Source organism: Capra hircus, chromosome 6 (assembly GCF_001704415.2).
Source record: "Capra hircus breed San Clemente chromosome 6, ASM170441v1, whole genome shotgun sequence".
Taxonomy (NCBI): Eukaryota; Metazoa; Chordata; class Mammalia; order Artiodactyla; family Bovidae; genus Capra; species Capra hircus.
In genome coordinates, this window is record NC_030813.1 from 46,641,504 (window position 1) to 46,663,634 (window position 22,131).

A 22,131-nucleotide genomic window follows, 5' to 3' on the forward strand; every position below is an offset into this window, starting at 1 on the left:
GCAAATAGACTCATCAGTACTATTTTTCTAGGTTCCATATATATGCAGTAAAATATGATAGATACAGTTAACAAATACTTCCTATTCAGAAACACTATCTAGAAAACTAGATAGCGTTTAAACACATCAGACTCCTAAAGAATTTTTGTAGACATTTGCCTCTCACCCCTCCAGCATGGAGTCTTCCTTTCTCCATGTTGATATTCTTTGGGGATACACATATTCCACCTTCACTGATGGTCTAGTTGTGACTGACCCCAGCCCTGGCTCCAGGAATGAACTATAATTGGCTGAAACCAGTCAATGTATCCTATTCCTCTAGTCCATATGGGTTGGTCAGGGATGAGTTCATGATTCAATTTAGGTCAATGATTCATGGCGATAAACACTGATATTAAGAAAAAAGAGAGAGTTCAAGAAAGCAGCCTAACTTTATACCTCAAGGAACTGTAAAAAATTAGAACAAACTAAGTCCAAGTTAGTAGAAAAAAAAGACAATAGGAAATATTAGTGAACGTCAGAGCTGTTTTTTTGAAATAAAGTAAATAAAGTAGACAAAACTTTAATTGGAGTTACCAAGAAGAAAAGAGGGAGGGCTCAATAAACAAAATTAGAAGTGAAAGAGGAGACATTAAGAGTAACACCACAGAAATACAGAGGATTATAAGAGATCACTGGGAATAATCACACATCAACAAACTGGAGAGCTTAGAAGAAATGAATCCATTCCTAAAAGCACACGTGCGTGCATGCTTAGTCACTTAGTCGTGTCCAACTCTTTGCTACCCCATGGACTATAGCCTGCCAGGCTCATCCATCTGTGAGATTATTCAGGCAAAAACACTGGAGTGGGTTGCCATTTCCTACTCCAGGAAGATCCAGGAGATCTTCCAGACCCAGGGATCAAACTCATGTCTCTTGTATCTCCTGCATTGGCAGGAAAATTCTTTACCACTAAGCCACCTGGGAAGCCCTAAACAACCTACCAAAGTTGAATCTTGAATAAAGAGAATATCTGAACAGATTTATTACTAGCAAAGTTTGAATCAATAGTCAAAAAACTTCCAACAAGAAAAGTGCAGGAGCAGATGGCTTCGTTAGTGAATTCTACCAACTATTTAAAGAATTAATTCCAATCCTTCTCAGACTCCTCCCATATGGGCCAGTGAGAGAGATGACAATCACAGAACTTATGTAGAATATTAAAAGAGTTTCTCTGTCCTGGGATCACACCTGGTGTGGTGTGAGGATGAGAAACTTCAATCCTGGGGAGAGAGCCCAGAGCTGCAGGCGACTTTGGTGTGGAATCTGGAGCTGAAACTGTCACCACTGGAGAGACTGAAAGAGCCAGATCCTTGGGTGGCTTAGCCTCATTGAAACCAGCCCTATCTCTGGATTTTTCAGCTGTGTAAAACAATAAGCTGCATCTAATTGAATTCTCTGTCACTTGCAACCACAAGAAATCTAAATGGCTTAAGGCTGCTAAAGCTACTCCTAGCCATGCCCAGCCAGCCTCTGAAAAAACTGCAATCTTGCGGTGAATGTGTCTTTGTTTCTTTGCATTTGTGACTTTCACCTCACCAGCATACTCCACTCTTCTTTTTTCACATGGAACCCCATTGTTTCTTACTTTCCAAACTCTCACTCCAGCCATTTTAGCTAACCCCACATCCTGGCTCCAGTAGAGAACCTGTGACCCAGGCATAAAATGGCATTCCAGCTCACAGGGCTATTTGATAGGATCACAGATGGGTGAGCTATTCTTGGATGGCCAGTGAAAATAAGATCCAGGACTTTTAGGTCTTATTAAAAAGGCAATAGTTGGGTATGCCAAGGGAGAAGCCGACATGTGTGCCACCACATGGAGAGAATATTCCTGAAAATGAAGCAACAGAAAGAAAAGAAGAACAAGAGATAAAGCGATGGTAAGAGAAGGACCAAGTCCTAACATTCATTGTCTGAGGCCTGGTCCAACCATGCCTGAGGGCGTGTTCAGCAAGAACTTCTTTCTTGTTAACAACAGTTTGATCTGGGTTTTCTGTCACTCAAATGTAGAATATTGATTATATAGACCTGATTTTTTTCATACTAAAATATTTTTATTTATTATAATATTCTTCTTTTCCCCTAGTACAAAAGTAATACATGATTAATGCAGAAAATCTGGAAAAGAAAAGAAAAAGCAAAGAAAATAAAGCACTTTTCATACTACAACTCTCTAATGACTGCTGACCCCTTCATGTATGCTCGAGTCTTTTTCATATGCATATTTATGGAATTGTACGATATAATTTCCAAATTATACAGGTACACTATAATTTCTTCAATTCTTCCTTCTCAACAACTGAAGTAATTTTCTTTCTTCCTTTCCTTCTTTCTTTCTCCTGTTATTTACTATTTACTAACGTAAACATCTATGTTAGTAAATCTTTGCACACATCCATGTCCATTTCCCTAGAAAAAACTGCATTGCCATATGCATAATAAATTTCTCATGAGGTTGCTCCCAAGTTTTTATTATATATAATGCTTAAATAGACACATTTATGCAATCTTTTGTACAGAATTAACTCCTAAAAGGGGAATTACCAGGTAGAGGGCATGCTTGGTGAAGGTTTTGATCAAATCGCCCTGTGGAAGGTTACTTAGCCCTATTCCTCTGCTGCTCCTCCCCATGATTGCACACACTGCATGTTACTACTACCTCATACTATCAAGATGAACATATTCTTCATAGTTGGTTGGCTATTTGCATTGATATTTCCTTAACTTTTTATTTTATATTGGAGTATAGTTGATTAAAAATATTGTGTTAGTTTCAGGTATATAGCAAAGTGATTCAGTTAAACATGTACATGTATCTCTTGTTTTTCAAACTCTTTTTCCCATTTAGATTGTTACATGATCTTGAGCAGCGTTCCCTGTGCTGTACAGTAGGTCCTTGTTGGTAACCCATTTTATTTTATTTTTATTTTTTTACTTTACAATACTGTATTGGTTTTGCCATACATTGACATGAATCTGCCATAGGTGTACATGAGTTCCCAACCCTGAACCCCCCTCCCACCTCCCTCCCCATATCATCTCTCTGGGTTATCCCCGTGCACCAGCCCCAAGCATCCTGTATCTTGTGTCGAACCTAGACTGGCGATTAGTTTCTTACATGATAGTATACATGTTTCAATGCCATTTTCCCAAATTATCTCACCCTCTCCCTCTCCCACAGAGTCCAAAAGTCTGTTCTTTACATCTGTGTCTCTTTTGCTGTCTCGCATACAGGGTTACCATTACCATCTTTCTAAATTCCATATATATGTGTTAGTATACTATATTGGTGTTTTTCTTTCTGGCTTACTTCACTCTGTATAATAGGCTCCAGTTTCATCCACCTCATTAGAACTGATTCAAATGTATTCTTTTTAATGGCTGAGTAATACTCCATTGTGTATATGTACCACAGCTTTCTTATCCATTCGTCTGCTGATGGACATCTAGGTTGCTTCCATGTCCTGGCTATTATAAACAGTGCTGCGATGAACATTGGGGTACACATGTCTCTTTCAATTCTGGTTTCCTCGGTGTGTATGCCCAGCAGTGGGATTGCTATTTCCAGTTTTTAAAGGAATCTCCACACTGTTCTCCATAGAGGCTATACTAGTTTGCATTCCCATCAACAGTGTAGGAGGGTTCCCTTTTCTCCACACCCTCTCCAGCATTTATTGCTTGTAGACTTTTGGATCGCAGCCATTCTGACTGGTGTGAAATGGTACCTCATTGTGGTCTTGATTTGCCTTTCTCTGATAATGAGTGATGTTGAGCATCTTTTCATGTGTTTGTTAGCCATCTGTATGTCTTCTTTGGAGAAATGTCTATTTAGTTCTTTGGCCCATTTTTTGTTTGGGTCATTTATTTTTCTGGAATTGAGCTGCATAAGTTGCTTGTATATTTTTGAGATTAGTTGTTTGTCAGTTGCTTCATTTGCTATTATTTTCTCCCATTCCGAAGGCTGTCTTTTCACCTTGCTTATAGTTTCCTTTGTTGTGCAGAAGCTTTTAATTTTAATTAGATCCCATTTGTTTATTTTTGCTTTTATTTCCAGTATTCTGGGAGGTGGATCATAGAGGATCCTGCTGTGCTTTATGTCGGAGAGTGTTTTGCCTATGTTCTTCTCTAGGAGTTTTATAGTTTCTGGTCTTCCATTTAGATCTTTAATCCATTTTGAGTTTATTTTTGTGAATGGTGTTGGAAAGTGTTCTAGTTTCATTTTTTTACAAGTGGTTGACCAGTTTTCCCAGCACCACTTGGGTAACCCATTTTAAATACAGCAGTGTGTACATGTCAATCCCAAACTCCCTAAGTATCCCTCCCAACCCCCTCTTTACTCTTCCCCTTTGGTAGCAATTAATTCATTCTCTAAGTCTGTGAGTCTGTTCCTGTTTTGTAACTAAGTCCATGTATTGATTTTTCTTGACTTGCCTTTTTGCAACACAAAATTTGAAATTCTTTTACTTTTTTTTTTTAGGAGAAACTGGATAGATAAGGGAATACCTCATTATTCAGTTATTTTAGTTATTTTTCTGGAGGTGAAAACAAAACAAAAAACCCTCCAGGCTCGAATGGATGCATTTTGGTTGAAAATACCCATTGCCCATGGCTTCAATTTTTTCTGACAATTTTCTGCATTACTGACCTGCCATGAGTTAAGTACAATGACTTGAGAAGCACTATTGTCTAGGCACACTACTTGTGTAAAAGGAACTTGGAGCCAGACTTTCTGGATTCAAATCCCAGCCCTATAACAGCAATTGTGTGACATTGGAAATATTGCTCCAAATCTCTGTGCCTCATTTTCCATATCTTAAGAATGATAGTACCTACTTCTCAGGATTATTATAACATTAAGGTAAAGTGAGTAAAGTACTTGTAACAAAACCTGCTGATACAAGTTAAGCCCTCAATAAGTATTAACCATTAGTACTGAAATATAATTATAGCTAAATTATATTGAATGTTTACTGTGATACAAAAGAAAAAACATCCAACTTTATCTTCATCAACTTTCTGAATCAATTTCTTTTGTTATATTCCTTTTATAAATGAACTAAGGTGCAGAGGGGTTAGCTAACTTAGCCAAAATCATCTTATTAACATGTGGAAGTGGGACTAAAATTCATCTACATCACCTCTGGGAGAATATAGAGGACAGGTGGTTCACATTTAAATTTTTTTTAATTTGAAAGCAGTACTTTTGTTATAAAAGTGTAATTTAATTCCCACTTGCAGGTAAAACTTCACATTCTATCTGCCTATCACTTAAATCTAGCATTAGAGCATTTTAACCCAGCAACCTAATACGTTTTTAATGATGCCAAGCATCACAAAAGGCAGGAAAATTTTAAACTGTTTAAAGCTAATATATATATAAGAAATAACTATATATATATATAAAGCTGTAATACATGTATATACATATACATAATACATATCAGTTCAGTTCAGTTATATATATATCACTCACCTAGAGCCAGACATCCTAGAATGGGAAGTCAAGTGGGCCTTAGAAAGCATCACTACGAACAAAGCTAGTGGAGGTGATGGAATTCCAGTTGAGCTATTTCAAATCCTGAAAGATGATGCTGTGAAAGTGCTGCACTCAATATGCCAGCAAATTTGGAAAACTCAGCAGTGGCCACAGGACTGGAAAAGGTCAGTTTTCATACCAATCTCAAAGAAAGGCAATGCCAAAGAATGCTCAGACTACCACACAATTGTACTCATCTCACATGCTAGTAAAGTAATGCTCAAAATTCTCCAAGCCAGGCTTCAGCAACACATGAACCGTGAACTTCCAAATGTCCAAGCTGGTTTTAGAAAAGGCAGAGGAACCAGAGATCAAATTGCCAACATCCGCTGGATCATCGAAAAAGCAAGAGAGTTCCAGAAAAACATCTATTTCTGCTTTATTGACTGTGCCAAAGCTTTTGACTGTGTGGATCACAATAAACTGTGGAAAATTCTGAAACAGATGGGAATACCAGACCACCTGACCTGCCTCTTGAGAAACCTGTATGCAGGACAGGAAGCAACAGTTAGAACTGGACATGGAACAACAGACTGGTTCCAAATAGGAGAAGGAATACATCAAGGCTGTATATAGTCACCCTACTTATTTAACTGATATGCAGAGTACATTATGAAAAAGGCTGGGCTGGAAGAAGCACAAGCTGAAATCAAGATTGCCGGGAGAAATATCAATCACCTCAGATATGCAGATGACACCACCCTTATGGCAGAAAGTGAAGAGGAACTAAAAAGCCTCTTGATGAAAGTGAAAGAGGGGAGTGAAGAGGTTGGCTTAAAGCTCAACATTCAGAAAACTAAGATCATGGGATCTGGTCCCATCACTTCATGGGAAGTAGATGGGGAAACAATGGAAACAGTGTCAGACTTTATTTTGGGGGGCTCCAAAATCACTGCAGATGGTGACTGCAGCCATGAAATTAAAAGACGCTTTCCCAAAGGTATATTTAAAAGCCACAAGAAGTCTGTTAAGAATTTAAAACATGGAAGGAGGGGAGAGGAAGGTGGGACAAACTGAAAGAGAAGTATTGACATATATACACTACCATGTGTAAAACAGCTAGTGGGAATCTATGGAAGGAAGGGAAAGTTATGACCAACCTAGATAGCATATTCAAAAGAAGAGACATTACTTTGCCAACAAAGGTCTGTCTAGTCAAGGCTATGGTTTTTCCAGTGGTCATGTACTGATGTGAGAGTTGGACTGCAAAGAAAGCTGAGCACCAAAGAAATGATGCTTTTGAACTGTGGTGCTGGAGAAGACTCTTGCGAGTCCTTTGGACTGCAAGGAGATCCAACCAGTCCATCCTAAAGGAGATCAGTCCTGGGTGTTCATTGGAAGGACTGATGCTGAGGCTGAAACTTCAATATTTTGGCCACTTCATGCAAAGTGTTAACTCACTGGAAAAGACCCTGATGCTGGGAGGGATTGGGGGCAGGAGGAGAAGGGGTCGACAGAGGATGAGATGGCTGGATGGCATCACCGACTCGATGGACATGAGTTTGGGTGAACTCCGGGAGTTGGTGATGGACAGGGAGGCCTGGTGTGCTGCCATTCATGGGGTTCCAAAGAGTCAGACATGACTGAGCGACTGAATTGAACTGAGTTGAATATATATATATACCGATTGGTTAGAGTGAACATTTTGTAGAAAAACATATAAGAATGGAAAACACTATTAACCATGTTTTACATTCTTTTCTAATTTCTTAAAAAAATTTTAACTTTTAAATATGGGCGTATAATTGCTTCACAATGTTGTGATGGTTTTTGCTGTACAACAAATTGAATCACCTATATGTATACACATATTGATCCTCCCTGTTGATCCTGCGTCTCGCGCCCCCGTCCAGCCCTTCTAGATCATCACAGAGCACAAAGCTGAGCTCCCTGTTCTATATAGCAGATTCCCACCAGCTGTCTATTTCACACATGGTAGTGTATATATGTCAATACTTCCCTTTCAATTTGTCCCACCTTCCTCTCCCCTCCTCCCATGGTTTAAATTCTTAACAGACTTCTTGTGGCTTTTAAATACACCTCTGGGAATCATTGTTGTAATTGATGTCTGTGTGCATTTTGTCAGATTGGGTTCAGCTAGACATTCAAGTCCTCTAACCACAAAGTCCAGGAAAGCTTGGCCTTATGACATTTCAGTTTATAACCGTGTTGGCAGTCAGAAAAGACGGCACTGCTTTTACTTAATAAAGATTAGTGCTCGAGTGTTGGGCAGATATTTATATTGGTTCAGGGTGTGATTGGTGATGTAGATTGAGAGGAGAGAGCAGAATAGTTGAGAGTGAAGTGTTATTAGCAATAAAAGATAAGCTCTTCCAGAGAAATAATAATAGTTTTGAAATAGGAATGAACCTCCCAGTCAATTTAACCCCCCACTGAGAGGTGGGGTCAGGCAAGTCTCTCTCCTAAACCGATTACATAATACTTTTTCCCCCTCAGGAAGTTTCACAACCTCTTTTATAAACTGTTAATGTGCTTATTCAGTCGTATCATGGGGAAAGGTAACTAATTTTTAACTTTAACCAGGATGGCTTGACCTTTCCATGATCACTCTGGTGAACCAATGGGAGTTACTGTTCCATAACCTTTCTTTTACTCCTCATCACAAATTCCATCATAATACATGATAAATACAAAAATTGAACATAGTTTATTTTCCCTTTTACTTGATTAAAATACTTAGCTTTAAATGTATTACTATTTAAATGATCTCTCATCTTATTCACTAAACCCATCATCTGAGTCAAAAACATTAGGCTGACACCCACCTATCCAGCCCTAAATCCAAGCAAATGTGTTTTGAGGAAGGGACCACTTCCCTGGGCTTTGAGATGGACAGAGGCCATCTGACAAATCCATATCTGAAGATCTGTAAAACAAAGAACTTTGCACCAGCTCCTCCAAGAACTAGTATGGCAGAAGCTTTGATGACTGTGAGTTTCAAGGGTAAGATGGAAACTCCCCAACACCATAAGTCCGAATACCTCAGCTCTGACTCGCATTGTGTGTGGTCCCAGGAGAGATATCAAGTCCTCTGAGCCTCGGTTTCCTCCTCTCTAAAATGAGCTCAGCAAAGGATCCATGGGCTATATGTGTAAACACAAAGGATACCCATTATTTTATTACTTCTGGGGGAGACATAATGTTCATCACCTGAGGAAATAAACTTCGGCCTCCAAGACTGTAGCTTCAACTGCCTTAAATGGAAGGAACCTGACCTGTGAACCCTGGCTCGGTTTAAAGTAGACTCTTTCTGATAGATTTTTGTTTTGTTTTTTCAGAAATTCACAGTACCCCCCCCCCCAAAAAAAAAAAAAAAAGAAATTCACAGTGGGATTAGAGACAAAAAGAAAGTACTGAAACATCTTTGCCTGTTTCATACAATCTTGGAGTTGTTGCTTTTTTACTGAAAGATGATTTAATAGGAACCACATTGTCATTCCAAATTATCTCTAGATTAGCCTTTGCTTGGATGATAAAATACCAGATGAAATGACATTTTTAAAACTTCTATTATAAAGCATTGCTTCCCAAATTCATGTATGCCCAAGCACAATACACCGTGCTAAAGCAGTTAAGAGTCTGAGCTCCGGAGTCCTACCACCTTCAAATCCTGCTTTGGCCGCTTAATAGCTGTGTGACAAATTCTAAAGCTCTCTGTGCTTCAGTTTCCTTGTTGTTAAATATGAATAATAAAAGTATGTACCTCATAGGATGGGCTTCCCTTGTGGCTCAACTGGCAAAGAATCCGCCTGCAATGCGGGAGACCCGGGTTCCATCTGTGGGTTGGGAAGATCCCCTGGAGAAGGAAAAGGTTACCCACTCCAGTATTCTGGTCTAGAGAATTCCACGGACTGTATATGCTATGGGGACACAAAGAGTCAGATACAACTGAGCGACTGTCACATCATAGGATTGTAGGGAGAGTTTGCTAAATTAACAAATGTAAAATACTTGGAATATTGTAAGTGCTGTATTTAGTGTTAGCCCTTAGAACCGTGTTTGGCAATTAGCAGGCACTGAGTAAATGTTAGCTTTTATATTACTGTTTTAAATGATAGAGACTGTGATGCAGGAGAGTGGGAAGAGCTCAGGAAGGGAGATCAGAACAAATCCATTTAGTTAATACACTTTAGCCATTGTATGTACAATGTTTATCAAATTAATTACCTTTCTTGAGAGCAACGTTTGCCTGGGCATCCAGAGATGCCCAGAATTCAAGATTAGAAGCAAACATGAAGCTCTAATAACAGGTAATTAGAAGGAGCTCACTTAAAAAAAAAAAAAGTTTGCTTTTTAATGGAGCTTTAAATGAGCTCATGGGAAGTTTATTATAAAATGCTTGCCTGCACCAAATGCCTTAGTGGGAAAACCTTACTGCAATTCAGTTGTTTAAATAATACACAGGCCATGTTGTTTCTGAGAGACTTTGTTCCTGCTATGGGAGTCAAAGATTTCTTTGACTGTCCCAAGGTATTCCAAAATGATCACAAAATCACATTTCAGAGCTATAATAGGAGGGGATTTAGAAACCATCTCCTAAGCTCTCTTTTTATAGCTGAAGAAACAAATCCAACAGGGTTAAAGGATTTGCCTGAGGCAACTCAGCAACCTCCAACCTCGAAGCTAAAGTCAATCCCCACTTTCTTTAATTCTTAGTTCAGGAGAGAGAGGGAGAGGGAGGAGACAGGGAGTGGTAGAGGGGAAAGCATACTGCAGCTTGCAGATGGGGAGCACCCCAAGTTTTTCCCTTTCACATAGTAAAAAGGATAAACTGATCACATACCTGTAGAAACAATTATGGTTTATCAGAAAAAGTGTCGAGGCTAAGCAATGATCAACAAGCATTCAAGGAGCGAGTTTATTGGCTGCAGGTATGTTTCTTGTTTGTTGATTTTTACTTCACTGGGACTAAAACCTGAGCATTTTGAGATGCCTGTGGACAAACAGCAGAGCCAGCTACCCAGTTGGTGAGGTTTCACTCTCCCGGGTGACTCCAGTGAGCAATGTAACCTGACACAGTATAACAGGGCTCTGGGTGGCTACAGCTAATCTTCCGCAATTCCTTCTGCACTCCTACCACACTCATAAAACCCTACAGGGACCATCTGGGAGCCGGACTCGGGGAATAGGGACTCGAAGATGTGGGTCGTTCCATCCCAAGGAAGTTATGGCTTCCCAACCTCAGGTGTCCTCCATCCACAAAAGAGATTTCTGTAAGAAGTAGACCCTATCATAAGAGCACTCAGTCTCACATATTCAATGGGGGAAGATCACAGAACTAGTTACTCAACTTAACAGGTACTTGCAAATCACCTGCTCTGTTCCCTCTGTGAATAAACAAAGCCGAAATGCAAATGGTGAACACCCTGTGTTTGACCAGGACTCCTGAGCAGTGTGGGTCTCACCTCAGTGGAGGGTTTCCATCACTGGAGGGTTTCCATCTCCCATCTTTAACTTGGTGGGTTATTATCCAGTTATTCTGATTTCTTTAAGCATATGTGACATCCTACCTCTGCTTAGATGTTTCTGCCAACCTGACTTCCCCGGTATGCTAGTGGGTAGACAAAACTGAAAGAGATAAGAGAGAGATAGGTCTTTACAGTTAAGCACGGGGCCCATGTGCAACTCTCTGAACTGTGCAGTGTTTGCATATTTCTGGGATGTTTTTCGCCTCTGACTTCTGCAGTTGCCTTCTGTTACTGGGGATTCCCTAACCACCAAACTGTAATTTCTGCAATTCAGGGGCTCACAAAGGTTTTTGTTTGTGCTTCAGATCACATAGTACAAGCATTCAGATTCTAGTATCTGCAGCTTAAAAACCCTTTAAGGTTTTAGTTTCATAAAACAAAGTGACTGCCTATGAGGTATGATTTTCCATTAATGTTGGAACTGCCCAAGAGCCTCCACATACCCTTCCTCAAACCGGCTTATGCCTGGAGTTCTGCCTGTAGAGACTCATTGGTCAGTAAAAGAGTAATTTACCTGGACTGTACAGGTAGACTTCAGGCCTCTGTAAGTTCTTGAGGTTAAACACAAAGTCTTGTATGCATTTGCCCATTTTTAGCCCTGAAGAGAGGCACTTTAGGTCTTTGCTGGTTCCCAAAAGTATCAGTAACCCCCCAAAAGTTTAAGAATGATTGCTTTTTCTGGTAAGATGTTTTAAGTTATTTACTATTGAATGTTCTGGAAAACACATAAATGAAAAGACAATCATAAATTTTATATGTCACAAAGAGAGCCAACCGGAAACTTTGCCTAAGATATTTTCTAGAAAAACAAACAATGATTTTATTAGTTTTGCTCTCATTCTTTATTCAAAACAAAATATCTGCATTCTTGAGAGAGCTGATCACAACACAGATGTGACCTTTTCATTCTTCACTTCAAAAGTAAGGCCTGAGTACAGGACTAAGGAGGATTCTGAACCTGACTCTGGAAAATGTTATTTCTAAGAATAGTGAGTAAGTAAGTAAGTAAGTAAGTGAAGTCTCTCAGTCATGTCCGAGTCTTTGCGACCCCATGGACAGTAGCCTGCACCAGGCTCCTTTGTCCCTGGGATTTTCTAGGCAAGAGTACTGGAGTGGGTTGCCATTTCCTTCTCCAAGGAATCTTCCCGACCCAGGGATCGAACCCAGGTCTCTTGCATTGTAGACAGACGCTTTTTACCGTCTGAGCCAACAGAGGTGGTCAAATTTCTGTAAAGAGTCAGTAGTAAATGCTGTCAGCTTTTTTGGTCCTTGTGGTCTCTGCTGCTTTGTGCTCCTCAGTTGTGCCGCTTTGTGGAAAGCAGCCATAGACAACATGTAAACAAATGGAAGTGGTGATGTTTCAATAAAACTTTCCTTACAAAAACAAGTGGTGGACCAGATCTGGCCCATAGCAGCAGTTTGCTGATCCCTGTCATAAAGGTTTAAAGATGCTATTGAATAAAAATAATAAGACTCACATATTTGCCAGGTTTATGATATATACCAATGTCAAGGTACTTTGTGAAAAATGAAATGTCTGATTATATTATTATATTGATTGTTGCATTGGAATGGAATTAATTTCAACAAGTTATTCTGCAAGTCAGGCAAGCCATGCATTACATTAAACATCTGACAATTAAAATCCATAACTCCACACGCCACCATCAACAAAACGAAAAGACAGCCTACCAAGTGGGGGGAAATATTTGCAAATGATATGACCAATAAGGGGTTAATATCCAAAATATATAAACAACTCATGCATGCGTAGATGCTAAGTCACTTCAGTTGTGTCTGATTCTGTGCAACCCCGTGGACTGTAGCCCACCAAGCTCCTAAGTCCATGGGATTTCCCAAGCATGAATACTGGAGTGGGTTGCCATTTCCTTCTCCAGGGGATCTTTCTGACCCAGGGATCAAACTCATATATCTTGTGTCTCCTGCACTGGCTTTACCACTAGCCCACATGGGAAGTCCAGGCACATGAAAAGATGCTCAACATCATTAACTATCGAGAAATGCATATCAAAAGCACAATGAGATATCACCTCATGCCTCATGACATACCTCATGGCTGTCATCAAAAAGAGCTCAGATAACAAATGTAGATGAGGATGTAGAGAAAAGGGAACCCTCATACACTGTTTGTGGGAATGTAAATTGGTGCAGCCTCTGTGCAAAACAGAATGGAAGTTCTTCAAAAAACTAAAAGGAGCTGCAAGAGATAAATGGATAAAGAAGATATACATACATACACACACAATCAGAAAAAAGAATGAAATTTTGCCATTTGCAACAATGCAGAGGGACCTGGAAATTATTTCACTAAGTGAAATAAGTCTTACATATTAGTGTACCTGATATCACTTATGTGTGGAATCTAAAACACAAAACAAATGAATGAATATAACAAAATAGAAACGGATCCCAGATATAGAAAACAAACTACTGGTTACAGGTGAGGAGTGGGAAGAGGGGAGGAGCAAGAGAGCAGTAGAGGATTAAAAGGTACAAATTACTGTGCATAAAATAAAGAAGCTACACGGATATATTGTATGGCACAGGGAATATAGCTAATCTTTTATTAAAACTTTAAATAGAGTAGAATCTATAAAAATATCGAACCATCACATTGGACACCTGAAACCAATATAACATTGTACATCAACTACACTTCAATTAAAAAAAGATAAATAAAAGACATAGCTTAAAAAGAACAAAAGATTTAGACATGTCTGATTTTTCCAGGGCATAATACAAAAATAAAACTGGACCCTTTAAACCATGATTTGTCTCCACGCACCTCAAGGAAATTGTATTTTTGGCAAATGATGACAGTAAAATAACCCTTTTGCCCTCAGGCCTCACTCCAGGTGGGGAATCCCTCCCTGATCCGCCACAGGTAGACTTCTGTTTTTTCTAGAAACCTGATATCCTTTAGAATCACAGGCTTTTGGCATCACAAATGCGAGCAGGCAGCGCCTGCCTGCCAGGCTTCAGGCTGCTGCTTGTCCAACAGGGGAGTAAAGAAATCCTTGTGATGCTCCCAAAGTCTGCAGTTTCTTTCATTTCTAAAGCAAGATGACAGAAACCCTGGACCTCTTTTTACTTTCTGCATTCGAAATAATGAGTCGCTTTATCTTCCTGTTTAATATTTAGTTTTGCATGCTGTTTGGTTAGAACATTTCATATCTGCACAGTATCAGATTGTGAGGTTTGAACAAATGAGCTAAGAGGTTAAGGGAAAGGGCTGGAATGGGCACCAAATGAATCAGAGACAAGTCAATCCAAAGACCATCACAGAGCTCATCATAACTGAAATCACTCTCTCTGGAAAACAGACTCCCTCAGAATGAGTGAGTGCTAACTGACCTACAGGAAAAACAGCCAAAATGTATGTAAGCTCTGCCTACTGTCTGCAGGAGCAAACAGCAGTGCAAACAGCAGTGCAAACAGCAGTTGCAAACACACAAAGAGACAAAAGTGAAAGTGAAGTCGCTCAGTCGTGTCCGACCCTTTGCGACCCCATGGACACCAGGCGACCCCATGGACACCAGGCTCCTCCGTCCATGGGATTTTCTAGGCAACAGTACTGGAGTAGGTTGCCATTTCCTTCTCCAGGGAACTTCCCAACCCAGGGATCGAACCCAGGTCTCCCACATTGTAGACAGATGCTTTACCATCTGAGCCACCAAGGAAGTAACAAGGGACGATTTTACAACGCTGTGCTGTGCTTAGTCTCTCAGCCATGTCCGACTCTTTTCGATCCCATGGACAGACTCCTCTGTCCATGGGAATTCTCTAGGCCAGAATACTGGAGTGGGTTGCCATTCCCTTCTCCAGGGTACCTTCCCAACCCAGGGATAGAACCCAGGTCTCCCAAGTTGCAGGCGGATTCTTTACTGTTTGAGCCACCAGGGAAGCCCGATTTTTACAATACACTGCCCAATAGCAGATTTAAGCTGACATGAGTAGCCAGACTTCACACATGCCAAAGTAGAGGGTACAAGAGAGAAATTAGGGGTGCAACACAGGTGCAAGAGTCAGTAGGAAGGAAAGATTTTTTTAAGTTAAGCTTATTAAAGCATAATTTACAAGCAGTTAAATCACCCTCTTGAGAGTACAATTCTGTGAGTTTTGACAAACACATATAATCAGGAAACAGGATTTCCATCACCATAAAATATTCTCTTGTGCCCTTCTAGTCAACCCCTCTGGGGAGTCCCAGCCCCTCCCAAACACTGACTTGATTTGTGTCCCTACACATATATGGGGTCTCTGTTTTTGCCTTTTCCGGAATATCAGATAAATGGAAACAGCCAGTGGGTAGCAGAAAAAGTGAGAATTTAATCTCAAGTAAAGAGGAGTGTTTTAGAGATCAAATGTCTATAAAGCATCCTAAGACAGACGGGGCAGTTGGTAAAGGTGGCCTGTGCCATGAAATCTGCCATGGATAACGGAACTTCCTGTGTTATTTCCACACAAACTTCCTAAAATGAATACCACCATATGGATTCCCATTGTCTTTTAAGATAAAATCCAGATTCTAGAATGTAGCTTACCAGGCCTTCCTCCAGAATGATGTTTGTTGCCTCCTCCAGCCCCGTCTTTCCCCATTTTCCTCTTTCCCATTCTCCACTTCAGAATCTCTGTGCTGACCACTCTGCCACACACTGGTTCTTTCGCTCGCAGTCCGCTATCACCTCTGGACCTTTGTACATGAGTTTCTTTCTATCAAGTGCCTCTTCCCCTGACCCCTACCTCTTTGGCTTCAGACTTTGGCTTCCTCTAGAAGCACTTCCTGACCCTCCCAGTTTGCTTTAAACACCCTTCTTGTGTGGGCTCCCACACTTGAACTTCCCCTATCTTAGTGCTCATCAAGCTACATTGTATGAAAGTGAAAGTGAAAGTCGCTCAGTCGTGCCCGACTCTTTGCGACCCCATGGACTGTACAGTCCATGAAATTCTCTAGGCCAGAATACTGGACTAGGTAGCCTTTCCCTTCTCCAGGGGATCTTCCCGACCCAGGAATCAAACTGGGGTCTCCTGCATTGCGTGCGGATTCTTTGCCAACTGAGTTATCAGGAAAGCCCACATTGTATGATAAGTGCAGATTTAATGGTGTGTCTCCCCAGTGAAACGTTACATTCCATGGAGCTTCAGGGGAACCGAAGTGCAGGCTGTCCTACTCATAGCTGTATCTTCAGCACCTAGCATGGTGCCTGGCACAAAGTCGTTTCTCAGCTTTAAACTGAGTCAAAGAGACAAATACAATGCAGACAAGATTCAGAAGAGGGAGTGTTTCTTTTAGCTAGGGATGGTGAAGGGGCAGGGAGGTAGGAATTAAGAACTCCTTTAGGAAATACATGGAGTTTGCACAGGGCTCTTGTCAAGTTATTGCCAGTGGTCTCACAGCCCCATTCTGTTCCGGAGAGGTAAGTTTGAGTGCCTGAAAATTATATTTCCTAGACTCTCTTGTGAGCAGGGCCCAGAAGGACATCAAAGGCAGGAGAGGGAGGAGTCCTGCTCTGGATCTGAGAGAGTGAGGTGGTTGCTGGGGCCACTGCAGGGATGGGGGTCCAGACTGTGGCAACCCAGACGAAGGCAGTGTCATTTCAGCAGTTCCAGACTGGTCCAGGCAGCACCCCTTTGGCAAACCCGGAACTGAGAAGCAGCACAGTAGCAGGTATGGACTGAGGGGTTTAGACCAAGGGCGCCCAGTTGTGGTTTCTCTTTCATTCCTCAGCTTCCCCCATCTCACCTTTTGCTCTTCCACCACTTTCAGCATTTTTGCAACCAATTCCCTGTATTAAAATTCCTCGTGTTTGAAATACCCAAAGTAGTTTCCATTCTCCTTCCTGGATCCAGACCAATATTGTCGAAAAATCAGAAAAAAAGGTGAAGACAGAAAGGTATTCTGTTGGGAGAGATTGTCATGAGCAAAAGTCCAGAGTTGAAAGAGTTTGGCGGAACTTTTGGAGAACACAAAATAGCCCAGTTTGGCTGAGGTATAGCTCAGCTGGTAAAGAATCCACCTGTAATGCAGGAGACACTGGTTTGATTCCTGGATTGGGAAGATCTGCTAGAGAAGGGATAGGCTACCCACTCCAGTATTTTGGGGCTTCCCTGGTGGCTCAGCCTGTAAAGAATCTGCCTGCAATGTGGGAGACCTGGGTTCGATCCCTGGGTTGGGAAGATCCCCTGGAGAAGGGAATGGCTCCCCACTCCAGTATTCTGGCCTATACAGTCCATGGAGTCACAAAGAGTCGGACACGACTGAGAGACTTTCACTTCTTTTGGCTGAGGTATAGTGATTAAATGGGAGAATGGCAAGGAGAAAAGGCACAGAGGCATACAAAGCCTATGGTGTGGAAGAACTCAGATACTGGTAGAAACGTCTGTACTGGGTCTGGTGAATAAGGAGATTCACTGAGGCTTTGAGTCAAGCGCTCTGATTGGAGATGGGCATGAGACGACTGTTCTGCTTAATGGTGGGTGGGATGAATTGGAAAGAAGGGAAGAATGCAAAAACTAGCATCCTGTAAATACTATTAGTATTAGTATTTAGAGGCTGCGAGGCTTTGTTGGATGAGGTGAACGAGAGAGGAAAAACCAAATGGCACCACAATTTCCCCCTATTTAATTAAGAGAAAAGTGGAGGTATTAGGTGAGTCAAGAAGAATTAAAGTGATGGGGAAGCGGCGGAAGGCAGAAAACGACAAGTGGCATCTGTAAAGCAGTTTGAGTTTTTACCTGTGATCGCATTTGGTTTCAATTCCAGTTTCCTTGCTTTTCCATTATACTGCTTGTTGATCTTTGTCTACAGCTTGACAAAGAGGTTGGGTTTATATGACATGACTTTGATAGTCATTTGCACAGAAGAGAGAATCAAAAACCCAATGCTGGATAAGATCACTAAAGATGAGAGTGGAGAAGCCAGCCCTACAAGGATGCCTGTGGGCAGGTGGGTAGGAGAATGAAGTTTTGGATGTGAGAGAAGAGAGGTAGAGAGGTAGTTGGCATGTAGATGGCAGGAGGACCAAGGCAGTTCTGTGCCATGCAAGTCAAGAAAGAAGAAGGCTTGATGAAAAATGGGACTTGCCAAGACTGTCACCTCCTGCAAAGTGTTAAAAAGCATAAAGGTTGAAGAAAAGTCCTTGGGATTTGCACATATCGGTTTGAGTGATGTAGCAGGGACAGAATCTAGGTTTCTAATGGCTGTGTGCATGCTAAGTTGATTCAGTCATGTCCCACTCTCTGCAACCCCATGGACTGTAGCCCATCAGCTTCTCTGTCCGTGGGATTCTCCAGGCAAGAATACTGGAGTGGGTTGCCATGCCCTGCTCCAGCGGATCTTCCCAACCCAGGGATCAAAACTGGATCTCCTGCAGCTCCTGCATTTCAGGTGGATTCTTTATCACTGAGCCACTGGGAAAGCCCACTTCTAACGGCGAGAGGGGTTGAATAGTGAGGAGGTAAGACAGTGAGAATGCATATTTACCATCCTCCTGACTCCTTCTGCATCCATTTTCTCTGTCTACCACAAAACCATTCTCTCTCACACCTCAGTCCCTTGCCCACAGCTCCCCACACCACCTTCATCCAAGTCTAGGATGGGTCCACTGTAGGAATTATGCATACAAAGCCAGCTCGCTGACTTTCAACTTTGGACTTCATGTAGATAGTATCAGCTTATTGTGGAGGCCAAAGCTATTTATTAGGCTTCCCTCATAGATCAGTTGGTAAAGAATCTGTATGCAGTGCAGGAAACTCAGGTCGGAAAGATCCCCTGGAGAAAGAAATGGCAACCCACTCCAGTATTCTTGTCTGGAGAATCCCATGGATAGAGGAGCCTAGCAGGCTACAGTCCATGGAGTCGGAAGAGTCGAACACAACTTAGCAACTAAATCACCACCACCAAAGCTATTTATTAGCATCAAAGAATGGTGCTCAAAGCTGTAGATTAATGACCCTTAAAATTATGCTTAGGGGTTTTCCCTAGAGACAACTAATAGTTAATTAAATAAAGGCACGTTGCCTTCTACAACTTCATTAAAAAAACAGAAGAATTATGCAGCTCTCCCCTCCCCTCCTTTGTTTTTTGAATAAAGTGTAGCTTGTCTCATGTACTTGACATCTACTCAAAGTCACAAAAATCTCATCAATACATACTTTTAAGCGCCAAAAGCTGCCTGTGTACAAAAGACCTGGCTGAACTCTGAAGAATACACTCTAAATACTTGGTGAGAGGAGGCCACGGAGGGAGTGAGCAGGCTTCCTGTATTTTCAGACTAGCGGAAGCCAAGGTTAAAATCTGATTACTTTGCAAGTATTCCAAAACTTGACGTAAATCACCTCATACAAGTCCATTAACAAATCAGAGCGTCTCCAGTAACACTGAGCCAGAGGTACTCAACCCTCATGATTCTGGTAAGTTCCGCTTTGGGGATAAAGTATACTTGCCCAAGTTAGACCTTTCATAAAATGTAGAACCCACTAAATCCAAACCTAACTAGTTCATGGTAAAATATCAGCCTCTAAGACTCATTCTGTATGGAAAAACAAGCCTGCAAAATATCCCAACAATGGTGCAGTAGGTGGAAACAGATGTCATCATTTATTTTAAGATTAGTTTATTCAATAATTGAAAGGGAGAATGTTGCTTATTCTACATAACAGCTTAAGATTTGAATAGTTTACTTTTTTTTTTAATTTTTAATACAGGGCTATCAAATAGTTTTCTAGATTTTTTAAAGCAGTGTCTAAATGTTAGACTCTGTGTTGTCCTGCCATATTAAAAAGAAAATCAGGTTTTTCCATACTATACTATGTTGCCATGGGATAAAATATTTTAAAGTAACTTACAAAAAAACAACCTCTGCCTTTCTCTCGAATGGCCTAATTTTATTTTTTCTAACTGCCAATATGAAGCAATAAATACTCATGATTGGTATCTTTAACACTCAGCAGTGAAATCTCAGTTAATTTCCACTTATGGTCTTGAAGTGATTTTTTCCCCCCAAGTGTAAAATTTCAAACAGAGATCTTGCTTCATGTCATGTTGCTTTCCTTCTTTATTTAGATATAGAGAGTGTGTGGGAAGGAGGACAAGGGAGGGATATAGAGAGTTGGGAGGGTTCAAACCACTTTTCTATCACCCTCCTTTATGACAAAAAAAAAAAAGTGCTTGAAAAATGAGTCCTTAGCCTTGCTGACTCAACTTCATCACCTCCCATTCACTTCACAACCCACTGCCATCTGGCTCCCATCCTGTGGCCCCATTCAGACTGTTCGAATGCAGATGTCGCTAGCGGTTTCCCACTTGCAGAATCCAGTGACCCATTTCTAGGCCCCCTCCTACCTGACCTTTCTGCAGATTGGACAGGCTGAGGGAGCCGAGGTTCTGATCTCAGCGCCCACGGTGATTGGTTGGGGGAAATGGGTCCTAGCAAGGCTGCACAGGTTAGAGCCCAGTGAGTCCCCGGAAGGCGGTTCAGCTCATCGTTGATTGATTTTGGCTATGGTGGAGTGTATTCACGGTGTTGTTAAAGCTCTAAATTTGTTAAAGAAAAACTTGTTTGTTATGTGAATGCTTCCCATTTCTAAATATTGGCTCAAATTTTTAAAAATGAGTGTGAAACAAGCAACCATCAGTAGACCTCCCGGGAGAAGCCTCCGCTGGAGATGGTCCTCTGCGGCTCTTGGCATCTGCGCTTACCCCTCTCTCCTTGTTTATCTCTGCCTTGTTTCCGCTTTCGTTTCTGTGTCTGATTTTCACCTACTCTCTCATGTGAGGGCTCCCCAGTCTTCCTTCCTGCTGTGGCTAAGTCACTTCAGTCGTGTCCGACTCCGTGTGACCTCATAGACTGCAGCCCACCAGGCTCCCCCGTCCCTGGGATTCTCCAGGCTTGGCTCTCATCTATTTTCTCATCTTCTTGGGTGATACCACAGGCTTAGGGCTGGCTCTACAGGTTTGTAATTATTAATAGCACAGTTCAGAGTCCCTCACTTAGGGTTTCATACTACTCTCTTGAGAATCTTATGCCGTTTTTGAATTTGTGTTTGGGAGTGAAGTCTGATGGGACAATGGGAGCTTGTGTTGAAGGCTTGGCATCTCAGTTTAGGTGCCTTCTCTCCTCCTCTGCCTCCCTACCCTTGCACCCTGGGTCCTGCCTGCTCTCCTCTTCCTCCCCTTCTGCCCAAACTGCTACTGCCCTCCACCCTGGCAGGGATCTGAGCACAGGTGTAAGAGGGTTGGGGTCACAGTCAGTGGCATCTCAGGGGTACAGCCTGGCTGGTTGCTCTGCCCACCTCAGGTTGACAACCCTGCAGCTCCTTCAGTGGGTGATTGGCCAGAGCCTACCTCTCACCACCCGTAATTCAAATACCCAGCATATCCTGACACAAAGGATACAACCCCATGGTACCCTTGGGGTTGCCTCTCTGCCGTGGGTTGGTCTGTGGAAATGGGAGATGCCTGACTTGATTTCTGAGCTCCCTATTGAGGTATGGCCTTTAAGCAGGGGGATGGGAGGGTCCACTGGTGGGAGGGGGAAGATGGTAGCCATGATGCAGAACTTTCCAGTCCCAAGGCAGAATCCCCAGGACCTTTGAGGCACTGAACTTACCCTTTAAGTACCTCCAGATCCTTAGGGCCCACGCTGTGCTGGGGGAACCCTTTCTTCTTAACTTTCCTGAGTCTGGCTAGTATTTATTTTTTTCTGAGCAGCTTGAGGCACCCTCCAGGTCCAGCCAGAAATATAAATTGCATAATTTCAGTGATTCCATGTAAGCTAAACATTCTGATATCTACATTTAGAACTGGTGTTGCACAATATAAAGATGAATGGTAAATTCATGCCAATGATTTTAAATTTTATTTATTTAGAAGAACATTAAATAGCAAATAAAAACCACCATGACATGCTGAGACTGGAAAAACGAAAATGCTTTGTGTTTTCAGTTCAGTTCATTTCAGTCGCTCAGTCGTGTCTGACTCTTTGCGACCCCATGAATCGCAGCACGCCAGGCCTCCCTGTCCATCACCAACTCCCGGAG